The following is an 18,091-nucleotide window of genomic DNA, read 5'->3' as shown; positions in this document are numbered from 1 at the left end:
TAATAAAATAATACAACGATTTGATTCATATGATAATAATCAGTTTGCCTTCATTCAATCTGACTTTAACAGGTACGGACCCATTTCCTGTTCAACATACTCTTCAACATCCAGAAATTCAGCCGGCTCCTAATTTTATGGCTTTGCAGATAGACCTGTAAATGCATAGGGTGTATTTTGTAAAACGCTACGGAATTTGCTGGCGCTATATAAATAAATGTTGATGATGATGATGATAGGGTGGAAAGTGAAATGTCTCTTTAATGTCCAACCCACGGCCACTTTACGGCCACTTCATTAATTTAAATGTTCATGTTTTTCTCCTAAAATACTTCTTGGTTTAGCCTGATTCATGTCTTAAATTAATTATGAGAGTGAGGAGACATCAGAACAGTATTTACATATGTCACTTTTGTGTGTTGAAAGGTACATTGGTCGAAGAGCGTCTAGATGCAACGGATAGGTGCAGAATATATTCCATGATAAGTATAGTATGAGGCTCAATCTCCAGCACTTCATAGGTGGTGGGAAAACAAACTGTAATATTGCGGGGATTAAAAGGCTGTTAGCCCTCCACAAAACAGGGAACACTACCCTAAATGTACCTTCCCACCAGTTTAACTAAATTCAATCTAATTTTGCAAACAGAAATTTTTGTTTTGTCGTGTTGGCATAAAGTAGATGTACTGAGGCGCCTTAATGGCCCTTGGCATGGAAATCCCCAAATCCCTGCCATCCCTTCCATCCAGCAGGGCAAAACTTTTTCACCCCTCAGAATCCGCTATCTCCGCTCGAAAATCTGTTCACTGGTTTGTAAAATACAAGTTAGTTTGTGCAAAAGTAGGCGCATAACATTACAAAACAGAATTTGCTTTGTGGTTTTACAATTTGACAGAAGGCCCTTACTGCCAGTGTGTGAGGGAGAGTATTTCATTTTTGAGAGAATAAGGCTAAGTACACACTGAAGAATTTTCCGACCGACGCGTTATCTAAAACAATTTTACTAACGACTGAAGGTCCAATCTCTTGGGCGATTCATGCATCGGTGGTAATCGTCTTTACAATTATCACTACTCCGACATGGAGAAGCCCTACAAAGAAAATCCGAAATTATGAAAAACCGATTGGAAAATAAACAGACTTACCTTCAACCCGACGCTGGAGATCTCCGATGGGAGCACCATGCTGACAGCAAGTGATTCCGATTGGAGAAGTGTTCGGCACTGCAGGGTGACGTCATCGCGACGTCTGTCAATAGAAATTTAAAGTGGCAATGAGGGGACCCCTAAGGTTAAGTGTTTAAATACTTAACCAGACATTGCCGTTTTAAATTTCTATTGACAGATCTCGCGATGACGTCACCCTGCAGTGCCGAACACTTCTCCAATCGGAATCACTTGCTGTCAGCATGGTGCTCCCATCGGAGATATCCGTTCATTGTGTGAGTGTATACTCTAACATGATATGTGGTCGAGCGGTCATTTATCAGGTGAATGACTCACTAATTGGCTGAAAAACCTCTAGTGTGTACCCAGCCTACGCCAGTATTGCTATTCTGCAAGAGGGACAAATTGCATTTGTAGCACAATGTTGAACCTACTGAGACTAAACATAACTTACAAACTTTTCCACAATTTCCTACCACTCGATTTCAAGGGCTGTATTTGCCCCTAGTCAACTGTTATCTACTTCTAACTTCCAAGAAAGGACAAATGATTTATTTTAATTAGCTGTCATTAGATTTAATTGCCCGAAGACTGTTCTTAGCTAGAAAAAAAAATGTCAAAACACTTTGAAAAAAATCAATCATTTATATTTAACTTGAAAATTACTTTTCTCTTTTTCCCTCACTTGGTTCTACTGTTCTTATTTTTATAAACCAAAGGTAATTCTTAACCAAATGACTAAACATGCACATGGAATTAATATGGACCGTCTAACTAAAAATACTGTGTGTAATGAATTGCATATTATAACTTATGTATGTTGATAGGTTTTAAAATAGACTACGGCTCACATAAAAGTAACATTCATATCCTGTTATGTGCCATCGACTTCTGCCAAATGTGCCCATTTTCATAGGTAGGTGCGTGGGGATGTGGGCAAAGATGGCAGAGGAGTTGGAGTGGGTCAAGGTGGTTCCTTCATAAGTATGGACTGAGCATAAATTTTGCAGCCACATGCAAAAAAACAACAAAATATATTTTTGTGGAGGAACAATATTTAAATAAGATAAAGGGGTGTAGAAAGAGTATTTAGGCACAAGTTCCTGCTTTACGGAAGATACCTTTTCTCCCCACAAAGACTCATTGGCTCATGTAGATTTGGAGGCAAAGGGCCTGAGTCATTAAGGAGAGCAAAACAAAAAAAACGTAGTAACTTAGCACCTTGGCAAAACCATGTTGCATTGGAGGGGGTGATAAATTTAAAATGCTGGGACAGATTTATAGTTGGGGTAGGGCATGTCCTAGATCAACTTCAGATGAAGTTTCAGTGTAAAAATAAAGCTATCAAGTATTTGTGTGCTACATGAGAAACAGACAGTATTTATCTTAGGTGCAAAATAATAAACTAATCTGCACCCCTTGCACTGTAACATGGTTTGTCCAGAATCAAATTGACTTAATCACTGAAAGTGTATAAAACACTTTTTTACTTCTGCGCATTCCCATAAAACACTAGTTTCGTTTGTGGCCACATGTAGACTGAATTGAACCTTGCTCTTGCGGCCCGTTATGATTGAAGAAGCGGAATTGGGGAAGGAGGGGGCGTGTAAGGGCTTGTTGGAGCAAATGCAACTTATGTGCACTGAGACTGAGACGTATGTGCCTCTGCCAGGAGACGGGAAACTTGTGGGTGCTCAATTACTGGTGAAAGTTACAAATTTACAGAAGAAAAAAAGGGACAAAAGAGTAGCGCTTGATTACGAATACAGCCTTTTTAGTGCTATACATCTGTAGCACTAAAAAGGCTAATGCATTTTTTGATTTTTTGAATTTTGATCTTCCAGGTACGCATTTTTACGTTCACATTAACCTATGTAAAAAAAATTTTTTACCCTGAGACCTAATAAATACAAAACTAATGCTCCCACACGTGATTAATTTAAGACATAAATTAAGCTAAACCGAGCAGTATTTTAGGAGAAAAATGTATAAAGTGAAATAATTGGGATCGGTGGCCCTACAGTGGTGGTATGGTGTTTATTGGATTGGCATTTTCACTCCTTCCATAGTGAACATTTTCAGGTGGATCCGCAAACCTGAAAATGTAGACACAGATAGATTTTTTTGGGTGCCAAGTTCCAAGGATCGAGAGGTAGGTGTGCACAATAAAACGCACATGGGTGGAAAATAGCTGTACTGGGTGGAAAAGAGCAGTGTAGCTTTGCTTTTTTTTAAAGTGGTGACAGTAGGATAAAGAGGTGGGTTTTTCAGCAGCTAAAGGTTTCAAGGCTAGGGAAGAGTCTAATTAGGCATAGCAGAGAATCCATCCCTACCAGCAGAGGGAATGACATAGGTGGATATTGACATGAGGAGACAGAAGTGTTCTAGGCAGAAGTGGGAAGTGGTTATCAAAGAAGAGATGAGACACAGGTCAGAGGCAAATCTAAGAACACGAGGGAGAGCATTTCAAGATGAGGTTTGTAATGTATGACGGGGTGGTGTTATTGAGTAATCTGAATTGACTCTGGAGGACTTGGGCAGCCTGTATAGGGATTTGCAGAGTGGTATAGCCTTAAGCTATTCAGCACGACATGTCAATTGCTCTTATGTAAAAACTTTCAAAACTTTTATTTGGTAGATAAATGAAAATATGACTTTTTAATCCAGTGTGACACATTCTGCAATCTACTATACATTCTATTATAGAGATATAAAGGTAAGTGGCCTCTGATTACGATGTAGTAAGAAATCTGGATTCTTAAATGGGATGCCTTTGATGACATTGGGTTAGCTGGCACTGGTAACGTTTACGGGGACCTTCTCTGATCAGGAATAATGCCAATGGTATTTCCCCTAGGTATTCTTAAATTGTGTCATGTGGCATCATTATGCATGTTGGAAAATGTATTTGTTACATATGTATATCGTTAAGAGATACTCCTTCCATGAGCTATGGTCAAATGGGCCCTATTATTCAAAGACTAATACACAGTTCCCCTTCTCCCAGGGACTGACCAGTATTGATTTCTACCAATATAATAAACAGGACTTTGGTTGGTCAAGTCAGAGTTCCGAAAAGGTGTAAAAGATACCAAAGGATTAATATTAGGAGGAGAACACCACTTTATCTTATCCACAGGGACTAAGCTCCTTTGTGAGGAATAATTGGCATCTATTGTGTAGTGCTCACAACTGAAAACTTGGAGGAACTATGGATTTGTGAGATCAGAGCTTGGCACCACAGCTCTCCCCAGAAGATAAGCACCACCAATCCTGAAACCTTGGAGGTGGGCCATCCCAAGGACACACCAGACTGCTAGAAGATAAACACCACCAATCCTGACCTCTTGGAGATGGGCCATCCCAAGCACACATCAGACTACTAGAAGATAGATACCACCAATCCTGACCTCTTGGAGGTGGGCCATCCCCAGGACACATCAGACTACTAGAAGATAGACACCACCAATCCTGACATCTTGGAGGTGGGCCATCCCCAGGACACATCAGACTACTAGAAGATAAACACCACCAATCCTGACCTCTTGGAGGTGGGCCATCCCCAGGTCACATCAGACTACTAGAAGATAAACACCACCAATGCTGACCTCTTGGAGGTGGGCCATCCCCAGGACACATCAGACTACTAGAAGATAAACACCACCAATCCTGACCTCTTGGAGGTGGGCCATCCCCAGGACACATCAGACTACTAGAAGATAAACACCACCAATCCTGACCTCTTGGAGGTGGGCCATCCCAAGGACACACCACACTGTGGAGGGTCTTTAAAAGGATGGTGCTCAAGAGTCTAGAGCGAAACATCTTCAGGATACAGCTTCCACTGGACTATCTGGAATGACTCAGCAGACCGAGAACTTGGACTGCACAAAGTGCTGCCTCGCCCTCCATCGCTGATCTCCACATATTTATCAACTTATTTTGGTGTTCACTGTTAGACAATAAATAGTATTTTATTGTAAAATATATATTCCTGAGTGTAAAGTTACATACCCACAATGCTGGAGCTAGAAGCGAGGCTGAAAGGTTTCCCAATTAAGCGCCGATCAGATCCGGAATCATTACCAGTTAACTCCGGACACACTGATTAAATCTCTCCTTAGTGTAAATCTAACTGGTCCCCAGTGTCATTACAGTGCCTTTGTTAGCCTATCAATTTCGGGGCTAATTCAGAAGTATGCATTTGCATACCAAACATATGTAGGAAAAGACACACACAAAAAAAGCATACTAAAGTGCATATGTTCAATCTGCTCAAAAACAGTAACCTAGCGTAGTAGCATAGAGAAGTGTCTTGACAGTATTAGTAGAAATGATAAAATCACTTTAACCACATTCTCTGTTTACCGGTTTAAAAATGAAATGGTAATTTCCCTTTCTGCAGTAGCCCTAACAGAAATGGCAATTAGGTAATGCAAACAGATGACAATTACTTGATATACTATAGCTGCAACACTGATTTTTAACTACTTTCAGTTGGAGGGGTCAATTCGGAATCAGCAACCAGAAGCGGTTAGATATTGGCGCTAATAGTCGTTATTATTGTATATCTATGCACTAGCTATCCAGTATACGTAAAAGAAGTGCCGATTAAAAGGCATATATGCAAATGCGTCTACGTCTAATTATGTTGCAATTATGTGAAGACGCCCTCACTCTATTATTATTATTATTATTATTATTATTAATTTTTATTTATAGGGCGCCACAAAGTATCCGTAGCGCCGTACAAGGACAAACAATGGCACAGTACAAGGTGAAACAGCACAGTACAAGTAACAGTAAGCACTATAACTCTGGGGGCTCAGGCACAGCATGAAAGAGAGGGAGGGAGGGGAAAAGTAAGTATAGGCAGGTAACTATGGCCCAAGAGGGTGGGCACGGATGACAGGTTGAGAGTCACTGAGGGGAGCGGAGAGAAGCGAGAGGAGACAGAGGGCAGAGGGACTGAGAGGAGGTGAGCTGAGTAGCTGGAGAGCGCAGTTAAAAGTGATGGAAACAGGAGGTAGGAGAGCCCTGCTCAAAGGAGCGAACAATCTAAAGGGAGGGGAAGACAGACAGACACATGGATGAGACGGAGAGACGGGAGAAACGGAGACGGAGTCAAGGAAGGTGGAGAAGGGAAGAAGGGATGAGAAAGAGGGGTAGCCTATGCTTGTTGCTGTCTGCCAGCCCGTGTTGCGGCCCTCCAGGTGTGAGGAGACGCAAATCAATGATATGAAAAAATCTATGTTATGGACATCATTTCAAGTGCTGACTTTATTAGGAAACTAAGCAAGTAGATTCCTGACGTCACCATTTTGGAAAGGAAGATTGATACTAGAGGAAAAAAACAGTTGTTGGCCATTTTGGATAGATTTACTTTGCCACATAAGAAACCAATGGTATTTTTGGAAAATACAATGTTTACTGAAAAAAGAAGGTATGATCCGTGTGCACAGAAAAATTATTGACTTTGATTTTGGACAGTAACCAGTCTGAAAAGTGCCAAACTAGGCTCAACACAGGGATAATAAAAGCCTCAGCAGCAGAGACGTTAAATATTTCACAGCAGTTGAAAAAAAAAATAGGGATATGGTTTCCTTTGTTTGATGTTGCACTTTGTTCTCTGCCGAATAGAATGACATAAAATGTAAGTTCTGTCATAAACTTCCCTGCCCACGCTTCAGCGCCGTCTGCTCTCTGCTGTCGGAAGCTGCGCGTCCGGGTATCGGCGGTCACATGACCGCAAACTAAGGGTGGGGATATTGAACTTGATGGGCTATTTAAACTTCACTCTGACATTTGGTGAGTGTCAGAGCAACTTGTATGCTTCCTGGCTCCATATTTCTCGTGGATCCTTGTGCTGTTTTGTTACCTGACCTGATTCCCATGTACCAGTGCTGCCTGTCTGACTATTCTGATTCCCCGGCTTGCTGAAGATCCTCCGTTGATATCTTGTGCTCTTCATCCGGCTTTTCTGACCTTGTATCTGCCTGCTGTTTTGTACTTCAGCCGAACCTGGAATCCCTTCACGATGAGACCACGATGAGACCACCTCCTGATTCTGTGCTGTGCTGCCCGATTGTGCACAGATACGGTTGTCTGACTACGAGTGCCCTACTCAATAACTTCAATTTCTATTCGTTCATCTCATCCGCAAGTGCTACATCGAGAGGCAGGCCAGGGGGCCGCGACCTGCGAGCTCCCGGCAGCTAAGTCCATCCCACCTTGCGGCGGTTCTTGGTGAACACCGGGGAGTTCGTTAGACTCTGCACCTCTGGTCGGCCAGCGCCAATCTAGAGTAGCACTAAGATCCTGTCAAATCCGTTACATGTTCATTGTTTTGGAAGAAACAACATATATAGGGGCCCATTCAGCGTTGGACTAAAACTGTTTTGATTTTTTTGTGTACCTAAAATACCCATTTTTACAGCGATAGAACTACAGTATCACTGTCACAAAGGTTGTGACTGCAACAGAGACACTGAGGGTGTCGCTGGAGAGCTGTGTGTTTAGTTGTGGTAGAGGAAACAATGGCAACACACTGGGGTAAATAGGGAAAAAGAAGCACCCACCGGAGATAGTACTTTTACCAGCTAGAAGTATTATTTGCCATTCTACACTGTGTTACTCCAACATAACCACATTGCAGGACAGGAAATGAGCTGTATCAACCAATAATATCACTGTTGTTTGCAGCAGGGTCAACGAGTACAAACTTCACATTGGAGTCTGCTTTGTATGCTGGCCACCTTAGTGTGCTCAACTTTTCCCACTGGTCAGCGGAGTGTGCTCAACTTTGCCCACTGGTCATCCTATGGGACGCAACTTTGCCCACTAGACATCGGATTGGATTCAGCTTTAATCACTACATATCAGATTGGGTTCAGCTTTGTCTACTAGCCAATATATAAGACCAAACTGCACTGTACACACTGGGCAGGGCTCACTCAATAAAGAGACATCACTCTACCCTTGGGGAAAAATATCTCTTAAAGAGAAAGAAATGTATAATTTAGTGATTTATGTGAAGTCTGTATATCTTCTTTTCTGAAGTTAGAGTTCCCATTAAGATGTTTTTCAGAGTGGGTGATACAGTTCCGCACCTAAGTGATATCACTACTAGTTCCTTATGAATTTATACCCTACATTCTCATGAATATTGGTTCAGTCCTCAAAAAAGCTGCCTCCGTCATCTCTTGGCATTGTGTACAAATTAGAGATGCTCAGGCTCGGTTTCCTGAGAACCGAACACACCCGAACTTAGCAGATCCGAGTACCGAGCCGAGCTGGCTCGGTACTTTCGAGCGCTTTCGGAATTGAAAACAAGGCAAAACATCATTGTTACGTCGTTGGATCTCGGATCTCATGAGTTTTGGATTCTATAAGTACCGCCCTCCACGGAGATATAGCGCCATTTCACAGAGGGACACAGAAGGGGTAGCACAGTCTGTAGTGCAGTTGGGCAGCATCATAGATAGAATGGAAAGAGGAGGGGTAGCAGTGTTCTTCAAAGTCTACAGTGACATTCAAGAGAGCTCCATTGCTCCAATGCTAATTGTCATTGCTGAAATACAAATTCTAGGGCTGGCAGGCTTGGTCTTCTAAATCTGCAGTCACATTGTACTGTGTTATATAGGTAACACACAAAGAGGAGAGCTCCATTGCTCCATTGCTAATTGTCATTGCTGAAATACAAATACCAGGGCTGTGAAAATAAAATAATCCAATATACTCTCTGAACTCTAACTTTTCCTGAACAAAACCGTTATTTCTTTACTATCTGCCGTTTAGTGCCACTTATTCAGCGTACCCTATTTGCACAACATTTATCTGGATTTTCAAGTCAATCCAAACCACTATAACTTGTGAATAACGCATGTGTCAGAGGCACTGCCCGAGTCATAAGAATCTATTGCTTCTAGCTAACATAATACTGGGCAAACTCAGTCACCCCATTTCAATTAGATGTGTTTGATTTTATTTCCCAGCTATAAATACATAATAACTTACAGTTAAATCTATGTACTCTGTAACTTACAATGTAGATGCCAGACAACTATTACTGTAGTTCCTTCTTGGCATAGCTTAACAAATCATGCATTCAGAACAAGGATCATTATATCCCTATAAAAATTGAATATCCCGTCATAACCATGTATAAATTTTATACGGCTCAGGAACAAGGTTTTATTTCAGTTTACCATTCAGAGACCTTTATTAATGTTTTACAGAAATTGTTGATTCAATAAAACAGTCATGTATTATATAGTACTGTATATAGAATCATTATTCCAAAAATCTGATTTATAGAGCGATAACAAATTTTTCGTTTGTTAGGTTTTTGGAAAATTAGACCAACTAAATAACTATGGGTGTATTTAATGATTCCTGGCAACGTCCAAGACAGAAGTCCCTTCGAAAAACTCACACACCCTTCATTGGCTGAGGCCCTCACCCTAATAATACCCACCACACAGAAAAAACCCAGCTACCTTGTCAATGGCCATTTCGTGTCTGTTTCCTTGTCTCAGGTCCCTTCTTATCTTCACCCATGGGTTGTTATCCCCTTGTCTCTTGTCTGTCCACACTGTGACTGTTGAATTCCTGTACCCGTTCCCCGTCATGTGTGGCATTGTCGTATATATATCCAAGTGGTCTGTATTTGCCATTGTCTACCCTGTTCGTGAATGTGATTATCTTGTGTCGCAGTTTGATTGCTCTGTGTGTGTCTATTGTGTCTTCCGTCTACTTTCCATGGTTGCGGCTGTTGTGTCCCAGATAATTTCTCCTAGCAGTTCTAAATTTGGCACTGCTGGCACAACTGTCTCTAACTGGAGACCCAGAAAGGGGTGGGCTTAATTGGAAACCGCGTGATATCTTGACCAATGTTGGCACGGTTGAGTGGCTTTTGAGCATATTGCTCCTGATTCATGTTCGGACGCTTGCGTGCTGTGTCTTGCGTGAAAAAGCTCTGTGCATAATCAGACACAGACCTTGCAACGTAGAATGCAACTGCATGCACTTCATGTCTGAGCGCAAACGACACTTACGACTGACTATGGGAAAGGGAAGGGAAGGGGCGTAACGTAGGCAGTAAGGGATGCCAACACTGTGTCAACACAGATTTGGCCGATCCCTTGCACCAGCTACAGGGTAGGTTCAGTTGCCAACTGATACTGATGACTGACAAACCATAGTCTTTGTATTATAATCTAGATGTGTGTGTTCCACTAGATAACACAGAACATGTATATGCAAGGAGAATTGACTATATAAGCGCATTGTGGGACGGATTCATTTAGGAATGCAAAGTGAACGCAACTAGCGCTTAAAAAGACTGCACTTAATTTGCATTCACGTCCAACCATATTTAAATACGAGCGAAGATGAAGAAACGTTTCCATTGGAATATAGCTCTACATTAACTGCAATACGCAGGGAGATAGAACAGACTGCAGGATACGCACAATGCATAAGTTCAATATAAAGTCCTATCCGAATGTATGGAAAAAAATTCTTTTATACCTCTTATTACGATAATCATTAATAAAAATACATTTAAAGACAAAAAATGTATCAGTTTGTTTTTACATGGAATACATATCAGGATGTCATTAATGTCTACTGCATATAAAGTGCATTTTTACAGTTTGTCTTAAATGCAACAAAAGTCGTGGACTACGAGTGTACATACTCGTCCATCATCACAATCAATCTGCTGGTGCAAGTGACACAGCTACAAAACACGTACCTGAGAGATGCCCAAAGCTTGAACAGGCCACATGTGTGGGGTGGGGTACTAAATAACGGTGAGTAACACACCGCCACTACTTACCCCAACCTAGTTATTCCGAAACTGCCATCAGCGGCATGTTGATCTTGGCGACTGTTCAAAAAGCTGTCTTATAACAATTTCAGTGTCCGGCACACAGAATTACGTCATTTGTGAAGACGCCACTATTAATGGTGGTCTTAAGGGGGCGCTGTAAGTAGGAATCTACTGGAGAATGTGCAAGGATAAGTAAAATGCATTCTCCAGCAGACTCCTACTTACAGCGCCCCCTTAAGACCACCAGTAATAGTGTCACCTTCACAAATGACGTCATTCTGTGTGTCGCACACTGAATGTGTACAAATTGTTAGAAGACAGCTTTTTGAACAGTCGCCAACATCAACATGTCGCGGATGGCAGTTTCGGAATAACTAGGTCGGGGTAAGTAGTGTCGGTGTGTGGTAAATCGTTAAAATGACTACCAGCGCATGTGTGTGCGCTCGGTCTCACACACCCTTACTGCAGGCAGTCAGAAGTGTCATTTGCATGCGCTCACGAATTGCATGCAGTTACGCTGAGTGGCGTAAGTCTCGTTTAATGTACATGCGCAGAGCGATTTTACACAAGATGCCGCACATAAATGGACTTAGGTTTCTTGATAAATCAGGCCCTGTATGTACAGTTAAAAGCATCTGGATTTATGTATTTAATGTAAAAAAATATATATATTTTTAATAATGATTATACATTACATATGGCAAGTAACATTTAGCCAGATCAAACTTACACCCAGATTCGAATCAAAAAGCATCTTAAGATACGTTTCAATTTGAATCCATTGGAACTACGCGTAGGTTCCGTGCTTTTTTTAAAATTGCAAGTCGCGTGAAAGTTGCGTCTGAACATAAATCAGGTCCATTACGTCCTATTTTGCACTTCCAATGTTGGGAGCTATGCCTCTCTTATGGGTGCTCTCTGTGTCTGGGGACAGAGGTGGAGAAGAGCAAGAGGTGGAGAAGAGCAAGAGCAAAAAATGTTGAAGAGCTTTCGTTGTATTTACTATGCGAAAGCTGAAGGGGCGGCAGTTCTTAGATGGTGTGTGTTTGAGGTCTCAATTATTAAAGCGCTATCTCAAGACTCCTATCATCATCATCATCATTTATTTATATAGCACCACTAATTCCGCAGCTCTGTACAGAGAACTCATTCACACCAGTCCCTGCCCCATTGGGGCTTATAGTCTAAATTCCCTAACACAGAGAGAGAGAGAGAGAGAGAGAGTAGGGTCAATTTGATAGCAGACAATTAACCTACCAGTATGTTTTTGGAGTATGGGAGGAAACCGGAGCACCTGGAGGAAACCCACGCAAACACGGGGAGAACATACAAACTCCTCACAGATAAGGTCATAGTCGGGAATCAAACTCATGACCCCAGTGCTGTAAGGCAGAAGTGCTAACCACTGGCTTTACTCCATAGCCTAACCCTAGTGCCCATTGACCCCCTCGGGCTCACACAGAAACCCAGCTGTTACTCACACTCTCACTTGTGGGCATTCGCCTTAAGTCGTATTGTTGAAGCAGTCCTTAACCATAGACTGGATTAAGTTATGTGTATGTTAACTTGTGGCCATTACCTGAGCACACAGGGAACCTACCGTTAGCATCATACACCTGTAAGCATTATGCACAGCCTACAGCTGTCACTGATTTATCCAGTGTGTGTTATAAGTAAAAATTATTACCAGTTTATTAGCTTTGTTCTATTTCTATTCCCAATAGAGAACCCACTAACTCAAACAAAGGGAGGAAGACAAATTACTTTTTTGTTCAATTGCTTTTCTTGCTTCTCTCTTGTTTGCTTTTCACAGAACATGCTGCTCGTTGCAACTCTTTCAATTCTTCCATACAGGGCCATCCCTAAATATTTAATGACTGTAGCTGTTCAATGTGAGGGGGGCCTGCTCAAATATATCAGTTATTTTTAACAGCTCTCTAAAAACGTGTCTAATTAATAAATGTCAGCTAATTTCTACATATTTTCTCAGCGATTCTAACTATTTTTTATGCAAAATTCAGCTTCATCCGTCACCTTAATTTGCAGTGACTTCATCTTCTATACTACATCTGTTGATAATGTAACTGCACCTCATCTCTGGTCTTACAGGCTCATTGTTGCAAGTCCTAGTCCTCCCGTTTGCTATTTTTTTTTATTGCTAGTTCTGATCTTGCCTCTAGTTACATCATTGAAGAGCAACTTCTTCTGCTTCGCCCCTCCAACATTCAAGGGGGTGTCACGAATCGCCCGAGTAATCAGAACCTGTTGCTGACGGGAGCTTCACCTTTAGCAACCCCCTTTCCCATGGAACCAGATATGTTCGTCGGTACTCACTTGTCCCCAGGACTTAATTGCGAATAGTGATAACTCTGGTAGGTGGGCGCCACAGAGGACTTGGCAGTGGGATGCTGAGCAGAGATACTGTATCTATGGCAACAAGGATGCAGGATACACCTGGACCAGATAAGGCAGATAGACTAAGTTTCAATTAGATGTAGTACCAATCTCCACCAGTATAACTGCTTGGCAGTGTTGAGTAGAAGATGGGTGTAGTACCAGTAGTGGCCTGTTTGGGGATGGAGCTGGAGAGCAACACAGTGCAAGGTGATGGAGCAAGATCAAGCTGGATTCTGGAAGGAGAAACAAAGCTGAGACCGGTGAGTCTGATGGAGTGGACAGCTGGGAGATGATCTCACAGACGAAAAGGCAGAGTCTAACAACAGGCAAAGGGTCAATCCAGTCCTCGATAAACGTAGCCAGAGTCACAAGCAAAAGGTCTATCCAGGCAGCAAACAGGGGTGGTCAGGTCACAGGCAGTGGTCAAAACCGACTATCAGACAGGAGCTGAGTAATCTCAGGAACAGCAGCACGGAGAAGCCAGCGTGTGAACTTTATAACCGGCAAAGGTTCAGTGAAACTGACAGGTATTTAAAGCAGTAGTAGCCAATCAAGGCAGGTGTCAGGTCGAGCTGCAGGTGAGTGGAGTCATGTGATCACACCCAGACTGACATCAACACTGCAGCAGCCAGAATGAAAAGAGCAATTACCCATAATTGCCAACAATGGCAATTAGTGCTCCAGGAGATGGGGGAAGGTAGCCGTTTTGTGGGCGAGGCCAGGCGGGTAGCATCATTTGGCCCCACCTCATTAACATCAATCAATTGTTTGGACCAATTACAGCAGGGGGCAGGGCCACGATGACGGCGCGATTCGAGTCATAAACCCCGCCCTCCGTCACTTTACTATTGAGCTGTTTGGTAATCGGGAGGTTTGCCTACTCTACCGGGAGTGCGGGAGGACTCCCAGAAATTCAGCAGTCTCCTGGACATTCCGGGAAAGTAGGCAACTAAGCAATTACAATTACCTGCTGTTCCTGAAAGGGGGCCGCACAGAGGAAGGAGGGAGAACACACTGCACTTCTCCTTCCAGATCTTCTTTACTTTGTGCTTTAATGAAGCAGAGCTTAAGGTGTCCCGCGGGCCGCCTGTTACCCAACCACTAAGTTACATTCTCTCTCAGTTTGTGGTTTTGTCCATGTTACAATGCAAGGGGTGCAAATTAGTATTCTGTTTTGCACATAAGTTAAATACTGTCAGTTTTTTCATGTAGCACACAAATACTTGATAGCTTATTTGTACACTGAAATTTAAAGTTGATATTTGTGTGCTACATGAAAAAACAGTCAGTATTTAACTTATGTGCAAAACAGAAAACTAATTTGCACCCCTTGCATTGTAACATGGTTTTGTCCAGGAGACTGAAATAAGAAGTTTCTCAAGTTAAGATCCTTAATGAATCAGGCCCATTGTGATTCCGACATCATCTTTCATTGTTGAGGATTATTAGTTTACAAACCTTACCTGAGATCTACAGTACAATCCCACTAACATGTGACAGATACATAATGGTACAAAAAAAAATTGCTGCTAATTAAACTTAATTAACTTCGCTTTGCTATTGTACCCTGTGTTTTTTGTAGCCACTGGAGTTCTCCATTAGATGTTTTACATCGAACACGAACTAAGCACAAAATCTCATTTTTTGGGTTCATGGATACTAAAGGTGAAAAGCGAGAAAAAAAAAAAAAAACTTTGGCGCCCAGTAGCTTAATTTGTCTCTAGCATTGCACAGACATTCAATACCTGGACTGAGAGGCACAAAGCCAAACACAGAATGTTCTTGAGGAAAAAAAAAAAACAAGGGATTTGCGCTTTCACAAAAGGGAGCAATAAAACTAGTATTGCTACAGTGGATCCGGCCAACTAGTGAAATATGACAAAACTATTACAATGCAAACTTTGTTAGGACTTGTTGTGAGACCAACATGCAACGGACTGTTAGATTTAGTGCATGTTTAGAAGTAGGCAGACTCAAGAAGTATCTTGTGCAAATAAAAACAATTTTGTTTTTGTGAATTGCTTATATACTGTAATTATATGAAACATTTCAACGGATTGATATAGAATTTCGGTTAGGGCTATGAGTGTACACTTTAAACAGCTTTAATATGTCACACGTTTTCTATAAAGTACATTAAAATAAATACTGCAGGAAAACAGAGCAGTATAATTATTTCTTCTTAAGCGAGTTGCCGTCTCTATTGCTTAATGCATCTTGAAAGTAAGTTGTAATACATTTTAATCCTATAATGTACACTTTTACAATGACATAATAAAAAAAAGTAAAAAGAAGAAATGTCATCTAGTAAATTAATATTATTTGTTTTGCAAGAAATATGCAGTAGTTTTTTTTAATACTAAGTTCTTATTAATAGATAGGAGAATGGTGGCATTTGGTCAGTGCAAAATATTTGTACCCGCAATTTTGAAATGGTCATCAGGAGAAAAATAAGTTAGAGTAGACTTTAGTTTCCATTCTTAGGTGCAGAACAGTGCAGATATCACAGCTACAACCTACTCACTTCAATTGAAAAGATGTGATAATATCTCTCTGAAGGGTGAAAATGGATGAGCCAGACAGCTAAATGTTTCAATAGAGTTCACTCCATCTGCAGGTAAACTGCAAAGTTGGTTCATTGAACCAACCAAATAAGTGATTGCCCAACTAAAAGGCTCAACATGTATGTATTCCCTTACACTGACTGAATTAGTTTACCCTATTAGAAGCCACTGAGCCTAATGATTGCCTTATTATTATATTTTCTTTATAAGGCATCACAAGGATTACATAGTGTTGTAAAATAACACATGACATAACAGGACAATACGATATAGGCAAAATAGTACAATACACAGCAACGAACCAGAAGCATGGTTATTCCATCTCTGCAAAATGACTTGAATTGTGCACCAGAGTCGATCATGAGGTGTGAGATCTCCCTGCCATGGTGAAACGCAGTCTCAAGCTGGTCAGCAACAGCAATCAGCACTCTCTCCTCTTAGAGTCTGGGAGGGTAAATGTATCAAGCTGCGAGTTTCCGGTGGGTTTGAAAAGTGGAGATGTTGCCTATAGCAACCAATCAGATTCTAGCTGCCATTTATTTAGTGTTTTCTACAAAATGATAGCTAGAATCTGATTGGTTGCTATAGACAACAGCTCCACTTTTCAAACCCGCCGGAAACTCGCAGCTTGATACTTTTACCCCCGGGTCACTTCCAGGCCCACTAGACTGTGGGGGTCAGCATAATGAAAAATATACACATGTTTGAGAAACATGTGAAAAGGCTTTTATGACTTGTATAAAATGCATTGGGCAGGCGTCAGTATATATACTCGTTTTGATGCGGTCAGATACTTTCGGACACGGTTACGGGGCGTCCTATGTGTGACCTATGTGGCCGCATCGTTCACTGTGACAAAATTTGAAGCCTTTTTGACGTTAGCAGCTTCTGTAACTAGGGGGACTCCTGAGACTCATGAGAGTTAGATTCCAACCTGTCTGAGACAGAGAACGTGAGGTCTCTTGTGGTTAAACCCAACCTCCCTGCACCTAGGATTATTTATTACAGACGTGCACTGACCCCCGTGTTTTGGTTTTAAATGTGGTTTTTGTTCTAAACATCTTTGCGTTTTGTTACAGTTTTCACCCAAAACTCCTGAAAGGTTTGGGTTTTGGTTTTGGATCTGGATTTAATTAAAAATTGTGAAAAATAAGTAAAATGATGTGATTTTGAGCTGTTTTTGCTCCTATATTACTATTCATAGCATTAACATTCATTTACAGTCTGTTTTCTAATGATCTCTTTACAACTGTCCCAATTTTCACCAATTTTGGCCAAAGTCTGCAGCGAGCTGGCTGCTAAAATTAGTGACAGAGTAGCGGCAAAAATAGATGGCAGTTTACTAAAAGATACAATCACCATTTCTGCTGTCATTTCCTTTTAAATCAGTTCCATATCTCACATGATAAGAAGACGTTTCGGTCCTACATTTGGACCTTTGTCAAGATAACCCACAGAACAACAGAAAAGACAGTTATTAAAAAATCATGTAGTCCCCTGACTTCTTATACAATCCCAGATTGTGTTCAGCTGCAGCTCATTATTCATCAAAAGGTGATAGTCTGATATCCCTGCAAAATATATGAGGCACTGGCTCCCTTGTATTCTCTATGAGGCCCTCCAAACAATATGCATTCCACCTTGGAACGCATAACTAGAAACGCCAAACCTGGAAGTACACCTATGGGTTGTCACTATAACAACCAAACACAGTGATTCCTAGATGTGTCACTAGGACACCTGCCTAGCGCGTGTGTACTCCTCATGAGTACCTACGACATATACCAAGGCGGTGCATTAACGCACCTTCACTATCAAATGCACACTCGGTATATGTTCCAGCTTGGAACACATTAACCGGAAGTGCAATGACGCATTTCCTGTATAACGAGCATTTGGATCCATATTTTCCTGAAAATGACGCTTTTCCTCATTTTCAGATCTTATTTTGGAGCAAAGAATTGAGCCGTGTTTTGTATCTACTCAGAACCCCAACTCTCGAATCTGTCGGATTGAAAAGTGGTGGGGTTGCCTATAGCAGCCAATCAGATTCTATTATTATTATTATTATTATTATTATCGTTTATTTGTAAGGCGCCACAAGGTTTCCGCAGCACCATACACGGTAC

At 41.4% G+C, this 18,091-nt stretch overlaps 1 protein-coding gene across 3 annotated transcripts in view; it reads right to left on the bottom strand.

The window, feature by feature from the left end:
• LOC142140053 (cyclic nucleotide-binding domain-containing protein 2-like) overlaps positions 1 to 18,091 on the bottom strand; it is a 251,867-nt gene that overhangs the window by 93,389 nt on the left and 140,387 nt on the right. Inside the window, exon 13 of one of the 3 annotated variants that reach the window (XR_012688277.1) lies at positions 11,732 to 11,925. The exons of the other annotated variants lie outside the window; for them this stretch is intronic. The gene's annotated coding sequence lies outside the window, so the exon portion shown is untranslated. The remainder of the gene's footprint in view (positions 1 to 11,731; positions 11,926 to 18,091) is intronic. 3 annotated transcript variants of the gene reach the window in all.

Source organism: Mixophyes fleayi, chromosome 2 (assembly GCF_038048845.1).
Source record: "Mixophyes fleayi isolate aMixFle1 chromosome 2, aMixFle1.hap1, whole genome shotgun sequence".
In the NCBI taxonomy this organism is placed as follows: Eukaryota; Metazoa; Chordata; class Amphibia; order Anura; family Limnodynastidae; genus Mixophyes; species Mixophyes fleayi.
The sequence above is the reverse complement of the archived record's forward strand: the minus strand, read 5'-3'. Positions and strand labels throughout refer to the sequence as shown.